The following is a 17,041-nucleotide window of genomic DNA, read 5'->3' on the forward strand; positions in this document are numbered from 1 at the left end:
ACTTTCCTGGTACCCCAGGCAAAAGAGGGGGATAAGTCCTATGGTTTGGTTTCTAAAAGGAAGTGCATTGGGGTTTCAGGAAAGTGAAACTTCTTCTTGGACTGGGGCATAAGCAGTGTGGCATGGGCAAATAATCGAGGATCTGGAAGCAGCTAGACACTGACTGTGTGGCCCCTCAAAAGGATTCAACCTTCCTGAGCCTCAGTTTTCGTATCTCTCAAGTGGGGATGATAAGATTTCTCTTGGGAGGCTATTGTCGAGATCAGAGATAACAGCGTGTGAAGCACATCTGAGCACTTGGCAGGTCTCCCGTCTTGCATATTACAAAGCATGATCTGACTGGCTGTCAGCAAATACGTATTCAACAAAGAGTTCCTTTGGATGATGCAAAAGCGTTCCTCATCTGACTGTTTCTTACGACCAGCTCTGAAAATCAGTAAGCAGTGTTTAAATTGCAACCAGGCAAAAGCAGGGCTAGGACAGATATTCGGAAACATCCAAACCTGCCATCAGATTTTCTCTCTGAAATGTCCATTTCTCTTCCGGCTTTTGACAGTATCGCCCTGGAGTGGTCCTGGCCTGGGGTAGGAGTGAGGCTGTGAGCCTCAGATGTTCTGTTGGGAAGGATGTACACTCCTGGGGACAGACCCAACATTCTCTGCCAAAGAGACCCATGGTCCCTCCTGGTTCCTCCACAGGTATCATCCAGTTGAGAGATCAGAGCCTGCAGCCTAGATCTCAGAAAACTGGGACCACTTAGTAACCCACTCTTGTTGCCCAAATTCTCTCCCCTTTCCTGGCTAGACACAGAACCGCCTGCTGCTTCCGTTGCTGTAGCCAGCACTGAGCCCAAGATGGTCCTGAGAGGCCAGGGAATCTCTTGGATAGAAAGAGCCTCTTCCCAAGCCTCAGTGTCCTCATCTGTCCAAGGGAACCAAACAGGTGCTTTACCTCCCAGGCTGGGTTGGGGAGGGTCCTTTAAGTCATTTGATTAAGCTATTGACTGGCTCATCCCCCATCACATCCTAGAAGGATCTGAAGCCACTATTGTAATCTGGGGCGGGGCGGGGCGGGGGGGGGGGCGTTGACCCCCAACCCCCATGCTCTCTACCCATCAAAGCCTGGAGGCCACCGTTTCCCTCCAGGGCTGAACGGAGTGGGACTTTGAGCTCCAAGCCCCGCCCCACTTACCCTCCCTCCTGCCCAGTTCCCTGCACTTGTCTTTGGGGGCGCTCCTGGCTGCCTCCAGCTTTTCTCCCGCCACTGTTGAAACTCTTTAGTGTGTGAATGTGGAAGGCGTGGGGCTCTTATGGGTTCTTAGGACCTTTATTTGGTTGTTTTCTTTTATATATAAATACATATAAACTTGTTTTGAAGAAGGTCAAGGTGCAGCTTCCAGAGGCCCTGGAATGATGCCCCTCCACCCGCAGACGGGGTGGGGACTTGGGGGGCGGGAGGGGAGGGCGCAGCGGCAGGAGAAGCGGCGGGAGGACCTGTTGTTTTTCCTGTTGCAAGTAAAAAGGAAACAAAGTGGGAAGTGGAGTGTGCGGGCTGTCAGCAGGCGGGGCGCCCGTACCGCGCCCCGCCTCCCTCCCTCGAGGCTCACTCGCGCCCAGCGCCGTCGCTCCCAGCGGCCGCCGGCCCGAGCCGCCCCAGCCCCTGCCAGCCGCGCCGGGACCGGTAAGCGCTCGCCTCTGGCTGCGTCTGCGAGGTGGGGGAGAGGACCGGGGCCGGGGACATCGGGGGACCCCGGGGAGCCGCGGGACCGGCTTGCGGACTTCTCCCGGCGCGTACAGCCCGTGCGCCCGGCTCTGTGCGCCCGCCCGCGTCCAGCGAGCCCGGGACCTGGGCCAAGGCTGTGCGCGGGGTCGGGGCCGCCCCCTGAGCGTCCGCCGAGAGGGGTGCGCCCAGCTCCCCTGCGCCTGGACTGCTTGCCCCGCGGAGCGGGACGGGGGAGCTCCCGGGCCCGGCGGCGGGGTGCGGGCTGCGCTCCCAGCGGCGGTGCGGCCTCGCATGCACCCGCCGAGGCGCGGGGAGACGGACAGCGCTCAGCCGCGTGCGCCCTGTCCCGGGCGCTGGCGAGCGGGACCCCAGGGCGCCCCGGCCGCGCCGCGGGGTGCAGGCTACTCTCCTTAACGGTGGTGCCGCCCCCCTGCTCCCGTCGAGCGGCGGGGAGAGGGGTGCGCACACGTCCCCGGCGCCCTGGCCCGGCGCGCCCTCCCCAGCTCTGGTGAGCGGGGCCCTGGGCTGGAGAGCGGCCGGGGAGGACGTTGCCGGGCGCGTGGACGCGCGGCCGGTCCCTCTCCGGCCCGCCCCGGCCGGGCTCCGGCCGCGGGCGCCGCTCACCGCGTGTTTACTAGAGCCGCGCGGCGGAGATCAGCCCCCGGATCTGCGGCTGGGCCCGGGTTACGGCGGCAAAACCGCCTTCAGCTTTGCATTTCCGGACTCTTTTTTTTCTTTCTTCTTTTAAATACTCTTACCCGTAATTCAGCCTGAATGAGGCTTCTTCTTTTTTTTTAAATCGCGTTTCCTGTTTTTATTTAGGCTTCGCCTTCTGCACCCCTTTCTTTGAGATCGAGGAGAGGGGAACAGGGAGAACTTTCTTGGGGACCAGGATGGGGGGCACTGCTTTGCCGTCTGCTCCCTGCTCCGGTGGGGAGATGGAGGTCCAGGGGGCCAGGAGAGGACTGATAGGAGGCCCCGAAAAGCGCGCTCCCGGAGGGGAAGCGGGTGGGGATGGGATTTCCGGGGTCGGAGTGGGGGGCGGCCTGGGGCGGCCCACGTACCAGGTTCTCGCGCAGCACCCTTGGGATCCCCCCAGTTTGCAGATGGAGCGCTTTGGCGCCCTCGGATGATTGAGCGGCTTTCACTTCGTTCAGGTGTCCCCTGGAAGGAGGGACCTGTGGGGTCTCGAACCCCACCGTACCATCAAGTGGGGCTTCTTCCCGCGGGCTCCTGCAGAGCCCCAGTGGACGCCACCCTGAGAAATGTCCTGCACGGTCACGTGTGTGTGCGGGGCGGTTGTGCCTTGGGGCCGGGAGCGGGTTCCTTCCCCAGGAATCTCGGAGCGAAAGGTTCACTGCTCCAAAGGGACTTTGAAACCGAGGACTAATCCCACCGAGCACTTCCCGAAGGGGTGCGCACCCCTGGAGTGACTGACAGTGCCTTGGTGTTCTTGTCAAGTGAATGGTACCACAGGGGACTCTTCCCCTCCAAAGAACTGACCGTTTTTACAGATGGTTTTCGGTTAACCATAGGAGCTGAATGATGTCTCCATTTTCACCGGAGGAAAGGAAGGCTCAGAAAAGTTAAATAACTTCCCGACCCACACGTTTACAATTAGCTGATCCAGAATTCCGGTTCCTTCAGATGCCAAAGCGTTTAATCATCTGATGGTGTAGCTGCTTGCAGATGAAGGAGAATGTTTGCTAGTAGTTCTCTTGTTGTGGGGACGGGGGACTCGGGGTGTCCTTTCAGAGCCACCTGGATACTCTCCTGTAAAACCCTACTACCGTTGCCCACCCGGTTTGATTGATGTGACAAGTGGGGACGAAGATTCTTCTGATTTAGCAGGCTGTCACCAAACACAAGGAGACAGGAACAGAGCTTTCTCTTCTGCTCTCTCTAGAGCAGAAATTGCCAACCCTTTAGCCTTTCCATGCCCTGCTGTGGCTTGATTTCTTGACTTTGAGACTCTGTCCATCCTGGCTCATGAGAGAACTGCCTAGCACATGTTGAGGTTGATTCTCTTTTGGTGCTTTCACCAAAGTAATGGAAGACACCCTGGAGTGTGGGGATTGGGTGGGAGGATGGGGTGTGCTCTCAAAACCTAGTCGGCAGTTGCCAGCTCTAAAGACAGCCAAGCTTACCTCCTTCTGAGCTCCACTCCCCTCACCTTCTCCACCCATGTTTGGAAACAACGCTGGCCACTCCACGAATATAGCTGTTTCTGCAATTAGGGCAACTGCCCCAGAGGCCCTCCCGGCCATGCCAATGCCCTTTCCCAGCAGGATAAGCTGCATTTCTGCAGCCTCGGTCCATGCCCGGGGAGGGCACATAAAGCATATCTTTGCATGATGCTGCGGGCTCCATCCCTTCTCTTGCTTTATTACGTTTAGCAAGTGTTTACCGTGATCCCCCGGGGTGGAGGGGGGGCGGGGGGCGGGCCAAGGGGTTGTGCTAACAACAAGGCAGGCAGGCAGGGCGGGTACCAGCCCCCGGGGGAGCTTACACGGCACAGACAATCCACAAATAGAGACCAGCCTCAGACCCAGTTAGCCTTTGTGCCTGGTAAAGGGAGATAGTGGTGGTGGGGGTGGGGGTGAATGGGGGGATGTGAGGGGTTAGTTCCTGCTTCACCTTGTTTTTCTTCAATTGCACAGTTAAAGGGAGAAGTGAATGTGCAACTTATGAAGCAATTCCCCTTTGGCTGGCTTATTTTTCAAAACCATTTTTGTTTAGAGAGCAGTTTCCTCCCTCCAGCTGCTTCTGTGGGTCTGACCATGGGGCTTGGGGCCCCATCAAATGTTTCCTTACCGTGGGGCCTCAGAAGAGCTCTTTCAGCCACTCTCCAGGGAGCCAACACGTTTCCCAGCCAAGCTGTCGGAGGGGCAGGTCGGGAGGGCAGCGCTCTGGGCGGGTCAGGGAGTGTCAGTGCCCTGCTGTCTGGGAGTGAGACGCGTGTGGTAATTAACCACCAGCCAAGGATGGCTGGAGCCTGACTGATTTGAGAGGGAGGAAAACATTCTCGTCTTGGTGCCACTGCCAGCGTTTCAAAAATGACAAAGGTTGCAAAACTCCTCTCTCCTTACAGTTAATGCTAAAACTGAATTTTCTATTTGGTTGGTGGAAATCCCCTGCAATCATATCAGAAATGCTGCCAATTTCAAGATGGAAAAAAAAAAAAAAAATTTAAAAGCCCGGGAACCTCCCTCCTCACTCTCTCCTTGCAGACAAACACTGACTCTCTTTGGGTCGTTCCAAAATATGGCCCACTCTCCCCTCCCTGCGGGTCGGCCCAGTCCCTGGGGCCTGAGGTTGGCGCTGCACCAGCTTGGTGTGTAGGAGAACCCTCCACTCCCGCCCCAGAAGTGGTGACCTCACCCATTCAGAGAAGGCTCTCTGAGCTTCTCCTAGAAATGGGTGCTTTCCAAGCCCACCTACTTTCTGAGCCAAGAGGGAGTGTTGGGAGTGATGGGTGTGGCTGTTTCTAAAGTGGTATTTCAGTTCGCTTCTGTTTCACTCTCTTTGGGGGAAATCGCAAGCCTCAGAATCCCCAGTTGTTAACATTGAAATAGCAATATTACCGCCAGTCTTAAAGATTTCATATATTCATGGGTGAAGTGCCAAGCACACAGTGAAACACATAACGTCTGTAAAGGAGCTGGTGTGTAGAAGGTGATCAGTAAGTGATTTATTATTTTCCCACTATCCCAACGTAGCCACTGCCAATTTGGGTATCTTTTCCTTTTTTAAAATGTGCATTTTTAATTGTGACTAGTAGGCATGTGCTTTTTTATCTTAATTTTTATGTTTCAATTGTGGTAAAATATATATAAAATTCACTATTTTGACGTACATTCACCTTGTTATGAACCATCACTACCATCCATCTCCAGAATTCTCTTGTCTTGCAAAATTGAAACTCTTTACCCCTTAAACCCTAATTCCCTATACCCCTTTCCACCCAGCCCCTGGAAACCACCATTCAACCTCCTGTCTCTGAATTTGACAACTCTTGGTATCTAAGTGGAATTGCACAGTATTTGTCCTTTTGTGACTGGCTTATTTCACTTGGCATAATAGCCTCTAGATTCATCCACGTTGCAGCATGTGTCAGGATCCCCTTCTTTTTTAGGGCTGAATAATATTCCATTGTATGGATGGACCACATTTTGCTTATCCAGTCATCTATCAATGAACACTTGGGTTGCTTCCACTGTGGGGTTATCGTGAATAATGCCACTTTGAACGTGGAAATACAGATATCTGTTTGGGTCCTTGCTTTGAATTCTTTTGCATATATAACCAGAAGTGTAATTGCTGGCTCATATGGTAATCCTATACTTAATTTTTTGAGGGGCAAAGCATGTGCTTTTGTAACTTGCTTTTTCACTTAACATGGGCACATTAGCATTTTTCCACATTGCTTCATCACCTGGCCGTCCTTTTATTGACAGTATAAGTGTCCTAATGCAGGGACACCATCATTTTCTTGGTCATCCTCCATTGTGGGACATTTATGTTGCTTCCAGACACACACACACACACACACACACACCCCACTTTTGAAATACTGTAACGGATATTTTTAGGTATCTGAGTTTTCATGAATTATCACATTAAAGGCATTGACCATTTTCACAAATTATCACATTAAAGGCATTGCCCATTTTTATGGCTCCTGAAGCTAAATGTTTTTCCAAGAAAGATAGGACCAGTTTATCCCAGTGATATATAATAGTTTCATGACACTCTTGCTGGCATTTAAAATAATATTGGAAAAAAATGTTTTACTAATAGACCTAAAAGTTAGTCATCTTAAATGTGCTTTGTTTTCTTTCTCTTTTTTTGTTTGTTTGTTTTTGCAATGAGACTAAATAGCTTTCTTTTTGGTTGCTAGCTGTTTGTACAGCATGAGGTTTGCTGCAGTGTAATACAGTAGTTAAACCCTTGAACTCTGGAATTGGATGGAACTCTGGAATTTAAACTGTAGTTTCTCCACAACCCTGCTGTGTGACCTTGAGTAGATTACTTACCTTCTCTGATCCTCGGTTTCCTCTTCTATAAAGTGAAGCTAAAGGGATCTATTCTTAGGGTTGTGTTAAGGATTAAGTGAGATAAACTAGATAATGAACATCACCTAGCACATAGCTGATACTCAGTAAACACTAGCTGTTTTCGTTATTATCATTATTTTAACAAGTCCCATTCACTCTCACGATTCACCTTGTTTCTGCAAGGAGAGACGGTTCACATTTAAGCCAAAGGGATCCATTTTTCTGCTGTAAAGGTAGCCGATCCTAGGAGGAAGCTGACAGCCGCTCTCTGTCGAAATGGATCCTTTCGCTGGCTGTCTGGCTGGCTGCATTTGGGTGTGAGCCTCCCTGGGGCAAATACATGAACCGATGCCAGGTGATGCTTAACCTCGCTGAAAGGCGGGGCTGTGGGGGGCTGCAGGACCCTGTGCTCTACGGTACTGTTGCCTCCATAGCGTGGAAGTGGGGGTAAAGGCTTACAAATGGTGGAGTCCAGAATTCATCTTGGTGACTGTTCTGCATCCACATCCTGATGCCCCTTCATGCAGTTTGGGAAACTGAGGCAGGTGTTTCAGGTGTGGGACTCTGGGGGCTTTGGCACCAGCTTGGGTTGCTGCCCATGAAGCAGGCTTTTGCAGCCCCTTGGAGTAAAGAGGCCTCCATGCTCCTCTCAAGGGGGCATCAGGTAGCCTCAGGTGAGGGGGGATGTAAGTCCAGCAAACAGATTATTTATCCATTTTAATGCATGCATTTTCCTCTTTGCTGCTGATCTGTGTCTGAGGAGGAAGTTAATAAAACCAGGGTCTTGGTCTCAAATAAACAGCTTCGTGAGAAATTTCTTCAAAGGGGAAAAAACACAAGAAAACCCCTAACTTTCCCCTTTATCTGTCCCTCTCAAAAAACTCCATTAAAAAACATTTCTCATGTTCAGAGCCAATGAAAAGGTGAGCAAAACCACTCCTCCTGTTTCTGATGGCTCTTGGGTCCAAAAGCCGGCTCACTGGGTCATGAATCTTTTTTCCCTATTGTGTGGTGTGACGAATATTTGAATACTACAGGTCATCTACTGTCATTGGGAAACCAGTAATGAAGCGTGGTCTATTTTTAAATTAAGTGCAGCAGCACATCTAATATGTGGCAGCTTTGTAAGATGTGTGTGGCTTCATATTTCCAGCGGGAAGCACAGTGGGAGGCACAGTGTTTTGAGAATGGGTAGAAAGGAAGCCTTATGTTCGCATCTGAAGCAAGAACTTTGGGACTTCCCTGGCGGTCCAGTGGTTAAGACTCGGTGCTTCCACTGCAGGGGGCACGGGTTCGATCCCTGGTCAGGGAACTAAGGTCCCAAGTGCCACTCAGCCAATTAAAAAAAAAAAAAAAAAAAAAGCCGAGCTTTAAAATTGGACAGAAGTTCAGATCTTGGCTTTGACCCCTAACACATAGTGACCTGGACGAGTTGCTTAACCTCTCTGAGCCTCCAGGTTTTCACCTGAAAATTGGGATAACAGTAGCTCTTTTACTGGATTGTCGTGAGGATTAGAAATAAAGAAAAGCCTGTACTTGGTAATGGGCATCCAAAAGTTGCTGTTTTTGCCAGTGGATGAATGAATCTTTGCAGCCCACGCTGTAGGAGTGAATGGATTTTAAATGACAGGTATCTTTGTCATAAGTCATTGAGGTTTGCTTGCATGCTGAGGTTTATTCAACCACTATCTTATCTGACCCTCCCATGAATGATCTTTTTGGAATGCACAGGTTGTGTATTAATAAATACCGCCATTTTACAGATAAAGGTTGGAATCGCTTTGTCCTTTGTTATCAGCCTGTTCCTCTCAGATGTGCCAAAACCAGAAGGTTTAGTTTTTTCAGCTTTTTCTCACCCTTCAAGGTCTGAAGGAGCTTGGAGGACAGGGGCTGAGGAGGGTGCAGGTGAGGTCTTCTAGTGAGGTCTGCCATCAGGTGGCCTTGGCCATGGCAGTGGGCTCTGGCTTGGCCCTGTCACCTGCAAGCTGCAGCAGCGAGACAGGGGTGCCCAAGTGGGCAAGCTGCTCTGGAGGCAGCTGTCCCAGAAGCCCTTGTGCTGCAGGTTTGTGGGAAAGTGGTTGGGAGATGGCTGGGCAGCTGGCAGTGACCTTGACCCTCACGGACTGTGCTTCTCCAACTTTCCCACCCGCTCTTCCTGCCAGAGGAGATGGGATTCCGACCCTAGCCTGCAGCAACCCACCCCAACTGTGACCTTGCTTTGAAGCTTCAAGTTTTATTTTTAACACTAACATTAATTTTACATTCTATTCCATGATAATCCATGTTTGTTTTGCTATGAGGACTATTTCTCCCTTACTTGAGTCAGATGGATTCTCTGGGAAGATGTTTATGTTTTTCCTGCGGCTTCCGCTACTCCCAGCCCAGTGCCTTCAACTATAGCTTGAAAAACATAGATTAAGGCAAAATAGCGATTAGATTAGACGCAACTGTGACAAGAAATGTCTAGCTTCATAAGAGCCCTTTTATCCTACGTGATTCATTGGTTGAGTAACTGCAACTTTGGTTTATGTACCTAATTAACATGCTACACCTCGAATCTAAGCATTTTATTTTAACTTAAATCATCGATGTACGTTGATGTACTGATGTAAGGCCAAGAGCTTTTGTTTCATCGGTTCATCATTCTTATGTAAGGCGTATCGACCTTGTCAATTTTTATTCTTCTCCCCTATCTCTCTCTCCTTTTTTTATTATTTATTTATTTATTTGTCTGCACCGGGTCTTAGTTGCGGCACACGGGATCTAGCTCTCTGACCAGGGATCGAACCTGGGCCCCCTGTATTGGGAGTGTGGAGTCTTAACCACTGGACCACCAGGGAAGTCCCTCTCCGCTATCTTTTACAGTTGCTTTGCTCAGTCTCATTCAACGGAAACTTTTGTTTTAGTGACTTGTCTTTATTATTTCTAAAGCAGTCAGTTCCGTCTTCATGGAAACAACTCTTTCTTTTTACACACCCGGATTTCATCCACTTATCCACTTACCACGTTGTGTCATTACAAAGGTGAACAGCTGGCATGGGTATATCTGGGCACAATCACAGCCAGCTCTTGCAGAGACCAGGACCTGGCAGCCTGGCACCCCGAGTGGTCATCATGAGTGGTCAGGATGTCTTCAAGAGCAAATGCAGGGCATGGTTCCCCTGATTCTGCTAGGGAGAGGTCAGGTAAGACGTTGGAATCACAGAGCCTGGGCGAGGGGCGGGGTTTGACTTAGAACTCCCATCTCAACGACACCAGCCCCTCACTCTGAGACGAGCACAGCAAGCTCTAGAAGGGAGGCCTTTCACACCAGTTTCTTTTTCTGCAGATCCAATCAGCAGCATTTGTACTAATGAACCTTGCTATTGGCCAGCTCTGAATTGCCACCTTCATTGCTCTAACTTGCTCTGTCTTTGTCTAATAATAATAACAACACAGACACTTCTGTAGCCACCCACTCTGCTAGGCAGTGTTCTGGGCACTTTGAAAATACTAATTTATTCTTTTAAGCACTATTGCGATCTCTGTTTTACAGAAGGGGAAACTGAGGCACAGAAAGGTTTAGTAACTTCCGTAGGTATGACCCAGGAAGTGCCTAGGTATTACCTAGGCACTTCCTGGGTATTGCCCTAGGAAGTGGCAGAGCCTGTTCCTAACCCCTGTCCTGTACTGTCTCCAAATGTGGCCACCTATTTCCCAGGAGGAAGCATTTATTTGGGGCAGGGGAATCTGGATCCCAGGTGGGAGGAGGGCTGAGGCCTCTGGGAGTCCATTGGCTGTGCGGAGGAGCTGGGGTCCAGGCAGCCTTTCTCTTCTTGCTGGTCCTTTGTCTGGTGGAGTGTCTTCCTGGGATCTGTTCCTCTACAGAGAAGTGCCAGGAGGATGCAGCTTCCGGTACCCAGCTTGGCCCCAGCCTGCCCAGGTGGCGCCCATTCTCCCCCTCTGTACAGAGGAAGCAGGGCCTGGCCTCTGAAATCTCAACTGCTTCCTTTCCCCAACTCTTGAACCTTTTGTGGGAAGTCCACCTAAGGGTCCTCAAGCTAATGGGTGACACAGTCAGGGCATCGGGACTCAGGTGTCTTCTTGACCAAGTGGCCCCAGTCTGGTTCCTTTGCACTGACCCAGGAAAGGCAGTGTGGTACACTGGTAAGAGCAGGGCTCTGGGGTCAACCTGGTTCACATCTGCCTCTCCCATCACTAGCTGTGCAGCGTAACCTCCTTGAGCCCCACCCTCATCCTTTGTGAAACAGAGGGTCTGCCTTCAGGGCTACTTGTGATCATTAAATTCGAAAATGGACATAAGGCACCTAAAATGTGCCTGATTGTGGTAGACGCTCAGTGATGGGAGCTGCTTGCTGTAGCCCCAAAGACGGGCCTGATGACTGATGAAGAGGCTGTTGTTCTGAACTTATCCCAGAGGCTCCCAGGGCAGGAGCAGCCTGGAGACCTGGGAGTGGAAGGAGGAGGCACGGGGCCACCTGCCAAGGAGAGACGGACCAGGTGATGGCTGATGGAATGAGACGTTCAGAGTTCTGTGTCATCCCCAAGGCTTACAGATTGTCTGCAGATCTAGGGTTTCATGACAACAGGAGAGAAGGACATGTAAGCCCATGGCTGGGTGGAGAAGGAGGCTGGAGGCTGAGCCTGGGAAGGGGGTACCCAGGAGAATGGAGTAAACTGCCAAGTAGCTGAGACCCTTATGAGGGGCACCCATCTCCATTGCCACCCTGAATGTGTGTGTGTGTGTGTGTGTGACTTGTTTGGGATCAGGAGAGAAGAGAGGAAGTCGAGTTTGTAGCTTTAAAAGATATTAATTTCTTGGGGGTCTTGAGATTGGGGTGGTCTACATCTTCCAGGTGTCATAGGCTGTGATTTTCCTAGATCATGCATGCGCATGTTTTTAATATATGTGCTATATGTTTTATAAGTGTGTGTGTGTATACTATATAGATTTAATTGTACAGAATCAATACAAGCTAGTTATGAAAAGTTTGTTAAAAATACAGATTTGCCAAAGGAAGAAAAAAAAATCTATCATCCACCTGCCCTAGAAATCCACCACTCAATGGTTTCTAACCTTTTTCAGATTTTAAATCCTTTTGAAAATCTGCTGGGGCTTCCCTGGTGGTCCAGTGGCTAAGGCTCCGTGCTCCCAATGCAGGGGGCCCGGGTTCGATCCCTGGTCAGGGAACTAGATCTCGCATGCTGCAACTAAAGAGTTCACATGCCGCAACTAAAGATCCCGCATGCTGCAACTTAAAAAAAGAAAAGAAAAGAAAGGAAAATCCGCTGAAAAATCTCAGACCTTCTCCCCAGAAAATGTTCTTAGGAGAACATTTGTGTGTATACTTTCATTAGGTTCCCCGGGCCCCCAGGCTCACCCTAGACTCTGGGAGGGTGCAGTGAAGAGCTCTTTGGGTCCGACCGCTGGCTTCTTCACATTGTGAGACTCTTGACTCCGAAACCAACCTCAGAGGCTAGAGAGAGACGGAAGAGTCTGACCACCCCAAGGCCTCTGTGAGACACACTTGTTCAAAGTCTGCTTTGAAGCTGTTTCTGTTTCCAGTCTTGACCACCTCTTAGATATGATGTACAAGTGTGCTCTGTGTCGTTCAAGTCCTTTTCTTTGCCCTAAATTCACTGCTCCTTCTGGGGGCTTTCAGCCAGGACCGGCTTTCCTGCATCATTGGGTGACACCCCTGTAGGATCGGCTCATTTGCGGAGCCCGCCTGTCCTTTGGGACAGTTGCAGCCTGTGGGTTTGTGGCCCCCCCTCTTCTGCGTGAAGGGCCTTGGCTTGGGCAGGTGGAAAAGCCAGCCCAGGAGAGCTGGGTGTCGACCATGGGTGGGTGGAATGGTCTCTGGGGGATGGGAAGTCAGGGACATGTCCAGGCCTTGCATGCTGAGCTCCAGGCGGCTTGAGACCCTGTATGATGAGCACACAGACCCCCTTTCACTGAGTGGGTGGGCTGGCGCAGACCACCCCACCCCATGGTGCCCGAGGCGTTGGTTCGCCTCCCTGAGACCTTAGCATGTGCTCTGCTCCAGGCATGGGGGAGGGGGCCCTCCACTTTTGAGAAGCCCAAGGCTTTTCCTAGTCCTGTGGGGAACCAGCCTCCCTTGGTGCCACTTCCCATTTTGGACAGTGACCTCGCCTGGTTTCCTCTCCCCTTTTTCTTTTTTTTAAAAAATTATTTATTATTTATGTATGTATTTATTTATTTTTGGCTGAGTTGGGTCTTCGTTGCTGCGCGTGGGCTTTCTCTGGTTGCGGTGAGCGGGGGCTACTCTTCCTTGCGGTGCGCGGGCTTCTCATTGTGGTGGCTTCTCTTGTTGCGGAGCACGGGCTCTAGGTGCGGGGGCTTCAGTAGTTATAGCGCACGGGCTCAGTAGTTGTGGCTCGCGGGCTCTGGAGCGCAGGCTCAGTAGTTGTGGCGCACGGGCTTAGTTGCTCCGCAGCATGTGGGATCTTCCCGGACCAGGGCTCGAACCCATGTCCCCTGCGTGGGCAGGTGGATTCGTAACCACTGCACCACCAAGGAGGCCCTCCTCTCCCCCTTTTCTAAGACAACAAGCTTTATTGAGATATAATTCACATGCCATAAAATTCACAATTCAGTGGTTTCTTAATATACTCACAGAATTGTGCAACCATCACCATAATCTATTTTAGAACGTGTTCATCACTCAAAAAAGAAACCTTGTACTCACTAGCAGTCACTCCCCAGTTCTCCCCAACCCCCCCTGCCCTAGGCAACCACTGGTCTACTTTCTGTTTCTATGGACTTGCCTGTTCTGGGCATTTCATACTCATGGAATCATACAGGATGTGGTCTTCTGTGGCTGGCTTCTTTCACTCGGCCTGTTGCTGATTCTTTAGGAACGTGTCTGACTCATAATTACAGTGGAGGAGTTGTTTGTACTGACTGTTTATTCAGTCGCAGGCATTGGACAGAGCCTCTGCTATACTAAGCCTGGAGCAGGTGCTGGGCCACACAGCAAGGAACACGGCAGCCATTAGTGTATTAGTTATCTATTGCTAGGTAACAAGTTATCCCAAAACTTAGCTTAAACAACAAACACTTACCATCTCGGTTTCTTTGGGTCAGAATCTGGGAGCAGCTGGGGCTGCAGGTGTATGTGGCTGGAGGTACCTGCCAAGGTTTTGATGTGTCGGTTCCTTGCCATGTGGGCTTCTTCATAGGGCAGCTTGAGTGTCCTTACAACATGGCTGCTGGCTTAGCCCAGAGTTAAAGATGAGAGAAAGAGAAAAGAGAAAACAAAATAGATGAGAGAAAGAGAAAAATAGATGAGAGAAAGAGAAAAATAGATGAGAGAAAGAGAAAAATAGATGAGAGAAAGAGACAAAGATTGCCCAAGACCGAAGCCCCACGGTCTTTTATAACCTAATCTAGAAGGTGACCTGGCATCACTCTGCCATATTCTTTTGGTCACAACCCTGCTATAATGTGGGTGGGGGAGGTGCACAAAGGTGTGACTACCAGGAAAGGCAAGTACCTGGATATAGTTTCCTATAGAGAATGGTCCTTATGAGATCCAGGACCCAGCAGGCTCGTTCATGAAGGGCTTACGGTGCTGCCTCTGAATGAGCTTTGGGTCAGCTCTGAGTTCTCTGGGCTCCATGCTCTATTGAGGCCTCTTCCCTCTCCCCCTACTCTGTATTTGTAATTAGGGAGCTTGACATGTAATTATCTATAGCCTTGAACTTGGTTCTACCAGATTTACCCACTTCTGTTAGAATAATTTTTACAGATTCTTTCTCCAGGTATTTGTAAATTCTGTTTGCATTTCTATCGAATGGGTGAGCCAGTTTTTGAATTTCCTTTCATTCCCGTCGTCAAGAAGGGTATTGACTAGAACAGGCCCAGGACTCATCCCGGTGGTTTTGACCATTTCCCACCAGGGCACCTGGTCACATCATCTAACAGAGTCTCCGGAGACCCCTCCTTTTCCAAGTGGTCCATAAGATTGTCTTGAGGGGCAGGACTGGGTCATGATAAAATGAGCATATATCATGCACAAAAAAAGCGACTCTTGTGCCCTACAGGAGGTGGATGATTCATTGTTAGAAGCAGTTTTAGTTGTTGGTAGATGTGGGCTCTGATCCCTGCTCAGCCACTTATTGTGTAACTTTGGGTAAGTCTTGGGCCTCAGTTTCCTTAAGGAGATGATGATAATACCTACCTTGTGGGGTTGTTTTGATGATTTGATAAGATAAAGTCCCAGGTATGTACTGCTGCACAAACCACACCAAACTTAGAGATACCAAGCAACAAGTGTTTTTATTATGGGCATGGATTCCGTGGGCCAGGAACTCAGACAGGGCTGGACAGGACAGCTTGGCTGTGTTCTGTGGTGTCTGGGGTCAGCAGGGAAGACTCTCAAAGGGCTGCGGATTACTTGAACATCGGGTTGGGGGGGGGTGCTGGAATCACCTGGAAGTTTCTTCACTTTTCTAGTTGCCTGGGCAGGGATGACTCAAAGGCTGGGCTCAGAGGGGACCGTCAACCTGAGTGCCTACACTGGCTTCTTTTTCTGGCTTGGGCTTCCTCACAGCATGGCGGCTCTGGGTCACACTTTCTTGATGCCAGAACTCCAACAACAAGCATTGGTGCTTGGTTCCAAACCAAAGTGGAAGCTGTATGACCTTTTATGACCTAAACTCTCAAGTCACTTAGCACCACTCCTGCTATACTCTCTTAGTCAAGGAGGTCAAAAGCCCACCCAGATTTAAGGGGAGGAGACATAGATGCCTTTTCTATGAGAATTGGCCACCATGTTTTAAAGCCTTCATGATAAATGTAAAAACATTTAGCATGATGACTGCCATGTTGTATGGGGCAGAACATGTTAGCTGCCGTTCCCTCTGCTGCTGCCCACTTTTTTTTTTTTTTCACATCTTTATTGGAGTATAAATGCTTTACAATGTTGTGTTAATTTCTGCTGTACAACAAAGTGAATCAGCTATATGTATTCATATATCCCCATATCCCCTCCGTCTTGAGCCTCCCTCCCACCCTCCCTATCCCACCCCTCTAGGTCATCACAAAGCATCGAGTTGATCTCCCTGTGCTATGCAGCAGCTGCCCACTAGCTATCTATTTTACATTTGGTAGTGTATATATGTCCATGCTACTCTCTCACTTCATCCCAGCTTCCCCTTCCCCCCCCCCCCCGCCGTGTCCTCAAGTCCATTCTCTACGTCTGCATCTTTATTCCTGCCCTGCCACTAGGTGCTGTGCACTTTGGTAGCTCCCAGGTACTGACTGCTGTGGATCTGATTGTGTGACTTACACAAGCCCCCTGCCCCCGTCTTAACTAAATGATCTTTAAGCTGCAGCTCAGTAAATATGTTTAGTCTAATATTGCCAGATTCATTCTTTTTACCTTCTTCAAGTTTGGACCCAACTTTTAAAAATTTCCTAGCCCTTAGTTGAATTTCCTTACCCTCAACGGCTTCTCAAACACATCTAGAGGTTTTCACAAGGAGAAGAAGGTCAGTTTCCCGAGTCCCCCGGGGTATCTTTCGTGAGCTTTGATGTGTGATTCACACAGTCCCCTGATGTTCCAGGCACCCTTTTTATCCCCTTACTCTAATTTTCTCAGAATAAAAATTCACAATTGACCTTTTCCAGAAACAGAGGAATAGCTTTTCTTCTCTAAAATGTATAAAAAAGTCTAAGACATCATGTCCTCCCACAAGGATCACATGCTAGAATTGAAAACCTAAGACTCACAGGAAACCGTGGTGGAATGCAGGATATAACCAGGTGCCCCACCGCGAGGTCCGGCTGGAAGCCCCCTACCTGTGCTGTCCCATTGCTCCTTACCTCTACTGGCCAAGTCGGCGATGTCTGGTGGCTCTTTTACAGGGGAGGATATGGCTCTGGAGAGATCAAGACAGTCATCCGAAGGCAGATCTAACTCCAGGGCTGGTGCTCCTTCCTTTCCTGGGGAGATTCCCTGCAACCACGCGTGCTTTTGGGTTGACATGTTGCATTGCAGACTTGAGCATCACTTTTTAAATCTGTGCCTCCCCTCCCCCACCCCCAGATCACAAACTCTGGAAGCCTCAGTTCAGACAGACTTTTTTGGTCTAAGCTTGGGGAATTGGCAAAAGAAAGAAGGAAGCTCCAGATTCTAATTAACTTTGCTTTTTAACTACAGATGAGCCACTTTTTGAGTTACCTGGGGGTGAGAGTCTCAAAGATTAATGAAAATATGTAAAGATGGCAGGCAAGC

General features: G+C 49.9%; 1 protein-coding gene across 1 annotated transcript in view; it reads left to right on the top strand.

Annotated features, from left to right (window-relative positions):
• Nucleotides 1–1,617: 1,617 nt before the first annotated feature.
• The window catches only part of PIK3CD (phosphatidylinositol-4,5-bisphosphate 3-kinase catalytic subunit delta), a 49,941-nt gene continuing 34,517 nt past the window's right edge, over nt 1,618–17,041 (top strand). Inside the window, exon 1 of the mRNA XM_036846471.1 lies at nt 1,618–1,680. The gene's annotated coding sequence lies outside the window, so the exon portion shown is untranslated. The remainder of the gene's footprint in view (nt 1,681–17,041) is intronic.

Source organism: Balaenoptera musculus, chromosome 1, assembly GCF_009873245.2.
Source record: "Balaenoptera musculus isolate JJ_BM4_2016_0621 chromosome 1, mBalMus1.pri.v3, whole genome shotgun sequence".
Taxonomy (NCBI): Eukaryota; Metazoa; Chordata; class Mammalia; order Artiodactyla; family Balaenopteridae; genus Balaenoptera; species Balaenoptera musculus.